The sequence below is a fragment of the Acanthisitta chloris genome, unplaced genomic scaffold, assembly GCF_000695815.1.
Source record: "Acanthisitta chloris isolate BGI_N310 unplaced genomic scaffold, ASM69581v1 scaffold8730, whole genome shotgun sequence".
Lineage (NCBI taxonomy): Eukaryota > Metazoa > Chordata > Aves > Passeriformes > Acanthisittidae > Acanthisitta > Acanthisitta chloris.
Window position 1 is genome coordinate 26,886 of NW_008651067.1, and position 6,672 is coordinate 33,557.

Genomic DNA, 6,672 nt, shown 5'->3' on the forward strand with positions numbered 1-6,672 from the left:
CCAATTTCAAGAACCTCTGAACTTCAGAGAAAGGAGTTTGGTCTTCAAACTAGCTTTTTTTTAGTATAAATATGTCTTTAATTTCACCCCTTAAGAGCTTTATCAACTTAACTTGACACACATGCCAATAGTGTGATCATTCATGAAATGTCTCATAGCTGAACACATGGAGCCAGGAACATGTGAAAAGTGTGAAAAGGAAAAACCTGCAAGGAAGAAAATTGCAAGGAACCTGATGAACAGCCAATACAGCTGGAGAAGGAAGACTAAGAATACTGGATAAACAGATTTAGTGACAGGGGAAGAACCCTGCAGCATGAAGTATTTTGGAAATTCGAGGATGACATGATGTATGGAGCAGAACCAGGGTGATGATAAGAAATATGACTGCTTAGGTCATCCAGCTGATTGACAGAATTGGCTTTGGTTCTTCAAGGAGGTACATTTAAAAGCCAATACCAACAACAATCCCTTTTCTTATGCTAAATCACCTAATGCAATAAATGATTGTCAGGAGCCCTTGAGAGACATCTTTTTCCTTAACTCCTTCCAGAAGTTCATATTTATATCCAGATGAAATATCATATCTGGAGCAGGTCCAGAGAAGAGCACCGAGGCTGGTGAAGGGACTGGAGCACAAGTGCCATGAGGAGAGGCTGAGGGAGCGGGGGGTGTTCAGCCTGGAGAAGAGGAGGCTCAGGGGAGACCTTCTCACCCTCTGCAACTCCCTGGCAGGAGGTTGGAGTCAGGTGGGGGTTGGTCTCTTCTCCCAGGCAACCAGCAGCAGGACAAGAGGGCACAGACTCAAGCTCTGCCAGGGGAGGGTTAGGTTGGATCTTAGGAAGAGATTTTTTTCCAGAGAGAGTGCTCAGGCATTGGAATGTGCTGCCCAGGGAGGTGGTGGATTCACCATCCCTGGAGGTTTTCAAGGTGAGACTGGATGTGGCACTTAGTGCCATCGTCTAGTGACCATGGTGGGGTTGGACTTGGTGATCTTGGAGGTCTCTTCCAACCTGGTTGATTCCATGATTCTATCTCATTCAGTACAGCCAAGTACTTTACACTTTGCACAGATCTGCAGACCCTTCACTTTCCCCTTTGGGCAAGCTAAACCCTTTCAATCACTTCACATTTTGCTCTACCAGGCAATTCCTCCCCTTTGAATCTGATTTCTATTTATTTAAAAACTTCTTAACATCTTTTGAAGACATCCAGAAATTAATACAGCATGTTGGTGTGGCCTCTGGACAGCAACCTCAGCTTACCCTGCTGCTCTCTGACCCTCCTGAGGTGATCAACAGAGCACCTGGACTTCACCAGCATCGGATCACAGACAAATGACATCTAAATTCGTGTGTGTTACTGTGCCTATTTTAACCCACCAGTATATATATAACCTACCTACGCAGGGAGGTGGTGGAGTCACCATCTCTGGAGTTGTTTCAGAGGTGTCGGGACCTGACACTGGAGGATATGGTTTAGTGGTTCCAGCAGTGACAGGTTAAGGGTTGGACTCAATGATCTTCAAGGTCTCCTCCAACCTTGATGATTCCATGATTCTATGAACATATGATCCTGAAACTGTTCAAGGCCACTTTCACCTGTTCCTCCACAGACTTGGCCTTCCAGTGCCTGAAGGGGCTCCAGGAGAGCTGCAGAGACTTGGGACAAGGGATGGAGGGACAGCACAAGGGGGACTGGATTCACACTGGAAGAGTGGAGATTCAGATGGAATACTGGGAAGGAATTGTTCCCTGTGAGGTGCTGAGGCACTGGCACAGGTTGCCCAGAGCAGCTGTGGCTGCTCCATCCCTGGGAGTGTTCCAGGCCAGGCTGGATGGGGTTGGAGCACCCTGGGCTGGTGGGAGGTGTCGCTGCCCATGAGGGGGTGGAATGAGCACATGCCTTGCCAGGGATTGGGTCTTGGCTCAGGAATGCAAAGAGTTTTTAAGAAAATATACATATTCTAACAAAATGAACATCACTTTTGACTCCAGTGCTGCTTATCCTCCTTCTCAAAGTATTAATAGAAAATATTAGATCATAACAAACAATATCCTTGGAGGCAACACAGGCAAAATGCTGAGTAAATCACCGTCTGAGTTTCAGGTTTATTTTTTGCTCCTGACAGGTCAGCACAGGGTGAGGAGCAGCACAAACTAATAACTGTATGGTATGCAAACCAACCACTCACTACACTGCTGTGACTGACTCAGAAAGGCTTTGCTGGAAGAGGAGGATTCAAGGAATATTGGTATGAAACCAAAGTTCATTTCATGCTTCCTGGTGTTTCTGGACAGAGAAGGAACTGTTGCCTCACTGATCAACTTGTTTGGGTATAGGACTGAAGATTGTAGTATTGAGAGTGTCCAACCAGGATATTTCAAAGCCTAAATCAAGAGAGGAGTCAAAGTGGGGGAAATAACCCCAACAAACCCAAACTGAGCAGAATCTGCACAAGAGGCCAAATATTTGTTCATTTTTTCATTACAAGATATGATCAATCAAGGAGAAATCAGATGAACAAATGCAGTTCAACCTAACTCTCCAAACCTCAAAATCAGTATTAGATCTATAGATTTTTACATCTATAAGACCTAAAAGAATCCAACCCTGGAGATACAAAATCAGAGTCTAAAGGACACTGCATATTGCCACAAGATACTTAGTGTGGCCACTGGCATGGAGGGTAGTTCTCCTCACATGGCAGCATCTGCCACAGCCTCCTCTGCTCCTTGCTTAGGTCCTTTGAGAGCCCCAAAAGAAAATATTTGTCAGCAGGCTGATGTCAAACAGCCTAAATTATCTCCCCTGCTAATGCTCCCAAGACTTCCACAGGGGATTTGACCCAGGCAATGAGCAGAAAGAAGAGAAACTGAAGGAAGATTTCCTCGAGAATTCCAAGCCAGCTCTCACTGAATCCTAACAGGAGCTAATGGGGGAAGCTGAGATACAGCACCAAAATCTTATCTGTAACTCAAATTCTGCAGTTTTGGGAATACTGAGTTAGTATAAACCAGGAAATGTAGGTGAGGCTCTTCCCAAATCTCTTGTTCTTCCTGCTATTTATAAGATAAAGAAACTTGTATATTTTTAGACCAGAGGTACAAGATCAGCTGTAAATGCCAGTGAAAAGCCATGACTGGCAGCCAGACTGACCCTGCCTCCAACACTGTCCGTTTGGACAAGCCTCTGCCTCACTACTCTGCAGCAAAGAGAGCACAGATACTTTATCTCTTGACAAACTCTCTCATTATTAGCACCATTCTGTAAACCATTAACCTACAGCAACTCCAGTGAGAGTGGCAGATGTTATCTGACAAGCAGATTGATCTGCTTAGCATTGCTCCATCCCTGGGAGTGCTCCAGGCCAGGTTGGATGGGGTTGGAGCAGCCTGGGCTGGTGGGAGGTGTCCCTGCCCAGGGCAGGGGTGGGATGGGATGAGTGTTAAGGTCCTTCCAACCCAAACCAGCCTGGGATCCTATGAACTCTGCAGTGTGGGATGCTCTGATCTATGATGTAGAGTCACAGACACCAGTGAACACTTGCAGAGGGAAAGTAGTGCAGATCTCTCTACAGGGAGAGATCTCTGGATTCACACAGGTATGTGACCAGCAAGTTACACCTGTACCCCTAAAGCACTTGTTATCAAAGTGGTGGGACAAGGACTACAATACCTCACACCTTTCTGGTGCCTACTCTTCTTGGCATTGATGGTCAAAGCCAGGTTGGATGAGCCTTGAGCAACCTGCTCTGGTGGGAGATGTCCCTGCCCAAGGCAGGGGGCTGGGGCTGGATGAGCTCTAAGCTCCATTCCAACCCCTAAAATTATGTGACTCTCTGGTCCTTTCCCCTTTCCACTCCCCAAGGTGAGTTATTGTTGCACTTATGCTGAAGGGAGAAACACAATTCCCTCCTAGTGTTCCACCTCAAGTGGACACACACAAACTGTCCCACCCCAGCACTCAAAGTGCTGCTGGCTGTGAGAACACAGTCCAGTTCTCCCACAACCAGAGAATTTAGAGGCACAGTAGTTGTGGTTTCTTGTGGATCTGAGCTGAAACAACTTATTGAAAAGTCATAGGCCAGTCCATGATCATTTATACCCCAGATCACACTCAGATCCTTTCTTAACTCCTCACATTTCTAACAAAGCTTGGCAGCAGGAAGCTTCACGTGGCCTTGCTCAGCACTGCCAACTTTCCACATCACCCCCAAAGGGCTGGGTGAACACAGCTGTAACACAGAGGCATTCCCTGCTGTAAATCCCCTGGATAAAGGGACAGGGCTGAACACTCTCTTTGAGACCATGACCATCACCTGAATTCTGCAACCACCTCTGCTGCCTTTTTCAGCTCAACGACTGCCCTGATATTGCTGAAAGATTTCATGGCCCTTGTGAGAGCAGAAATCACATATTTACTCCCAAGGCTTCCATAGCTTTCTTTCCCCCAGGACATTCTTGCTTCCAAAAGCAGAGCAAACTCTGAATAGGAGGGTGTGGTTGAGGTAAAAGCTTTTCCACTTTCTTCTTCCCTGGGTAAAAGAAGAGTGGCACTACCAGTCTTCCCCATTCCAAGGGTTTTCCATTAGTGCAGGGTTCATTTGTAGAGCTTCTAGTAAAACAGCATCATGCCCTGCCACTTGATCCCTCTCCCCTCTGACCCCCCAGCATCACAGACTAGTTCCTACAGTAAGTGGAAAACCAAACATGAGACTGATGAGGGACCTGAGCTTCCACAGGAATCCCAGAATCCCAGACTGGTTTGGGTTGGAAGGACCTTAAAGCTCATCCCATCCCACCCCCTGCCCTGGGCAGGGACACCTCCCACCAGCCCAGGCTGCTCCAACCCCATCCAACCTGGCCTGGAACACTCCCAGGGATGGAGCAGCCACAGCTGCTCTGGGCACCCTGTGCCAGTGCCTCACCACACGAAACATCCCAGGGCAAGATCCCAAAAGCTGTTGTAAAAAGGTTAATATTTAGATCAGAGCTCAACAAATCTACTCAAGAAATCCCAGAATAACTAAATCTTCCCTCCGATACACAATCCATGCACCATCAGCCGTCTCACCCCGAAGGATACTGACCAAGCTCACACATCCAAACCCCAAGGTCACATCCTCAGCAAACCAACAACCTGTGCCTGAGACACACTGTCCAAACTTTCTCTTTTGCTCTGCTCGTTTAAAAGGAACATATTTACATAAGAGGTTAGAAGACCTCAGACTGTAAAACGAGGGGGGAACATTGCAATGTGCTTGGCATTCCCAATGTGCATTGCTGAAGTGAGATCTCATATCCTGAAACACAACCTGTGCTGGGCCATAAAATATTCAGAGTACTCTCTGGCTGTGGCCGGTAATGCTTTGCAGCAGCAGCTCCCAGGAGCAGAATGCTCAGTGAAAGGTCACCAACACAACACAAAGGTCACTTAACACAACAGCCACCGAGAGGAATTCTCCCCTGGACTATTATTAACAGCACTAACCAGCCATAAGGAATCTGCTGCTGCTCCCACTGCTCCAGACAGCAACACCTGGTTACTGAGGTCAGGAAAGGGATATTTCATTGCAGTAAGGAGTGACACCATCACAAAGAACATCCTCTATCTCATTTGGCATCGTACCATGCTGTCCTGGGAGCACGAGCCTCAGGGGGGTACCTTGCAGGAGCTCAGGAGCCAACACAAACTTCTGCAAAATTAAGTGATCCCTCGGTGACTTAAATGGGGATCTTACATGGATAACTCACACCAAGGGCAGTGGGAGCCTCTCTGCCATGGAGCCAGGCTGGGAGAACTGGGAATGCTCAGCCTGGAGAGGAGAAGCTGCAGGGAGACCTTAGAGCTCCTTCCAGTGTCTAAAGCAGCAGCTCCAGGAGAGCTGCAGAGGAACTTGCAGCAGTTCCAGGAGAGCTGCAGAGGAACTTGGGACAAGGGATGAAGGGATGGCACAAGGGGGAATGGATTCACACTGGAAAAGTGAAGATTTAGATGGGATATTGGGAAGAAATCCTTCCCAGTTAGGTGCTGAGGCACTGGCACAGGTTGCCCAGAGCAGCTGTGGCTGCTCCATCCCTGGGAGTGTTCCAGGCCAGGTTGGATGGGGTTGGAGCACCCTGGGCTGGTGGGAGGTGTCCCTGCCCAGGGCAGGGGTGGGATGAGATGAGGTTTAAGGTCCTTCCAACCCAAACTATTCCATGAGTCCATGATTAGCTTCAACCTTTTGCTGAGCAAGGCCACAGTCCTGCTCCTCAGTAACACACCCAAGGGCTGTGGGTACCCCCAAGCCCCCCAGGCCTCCCCACTCCCACGCACAGTCTGAGTCTCAGCCACACACCTTTCCACATTGTCTCATTCCTCTGTCACAGATGACTCAGGCTCCCTAACGCACTTTTTTTTTGTTCTTCTGCAATGAGAGATCAAGGGGGCGGAAAACTATTCCCATTAAATATTTTGTATTCCAAAGGGTCTGGCAGCCTCTCAGCTCATTGCTTTGCAAACCCTTCCATGGGAGGCTGAAATCCTGATGACTTCATGGGGCTTTATTTATAAAGCCTCCCAATGAGGGTGGAGGGACAGAAACAGCTGCAGAATCTCCCTGTGCTGGGGCAGAGATGCCTCTGAGCACCTCAGCAGCTCCAACACCCCCAGGGCTGCCAGGGATGA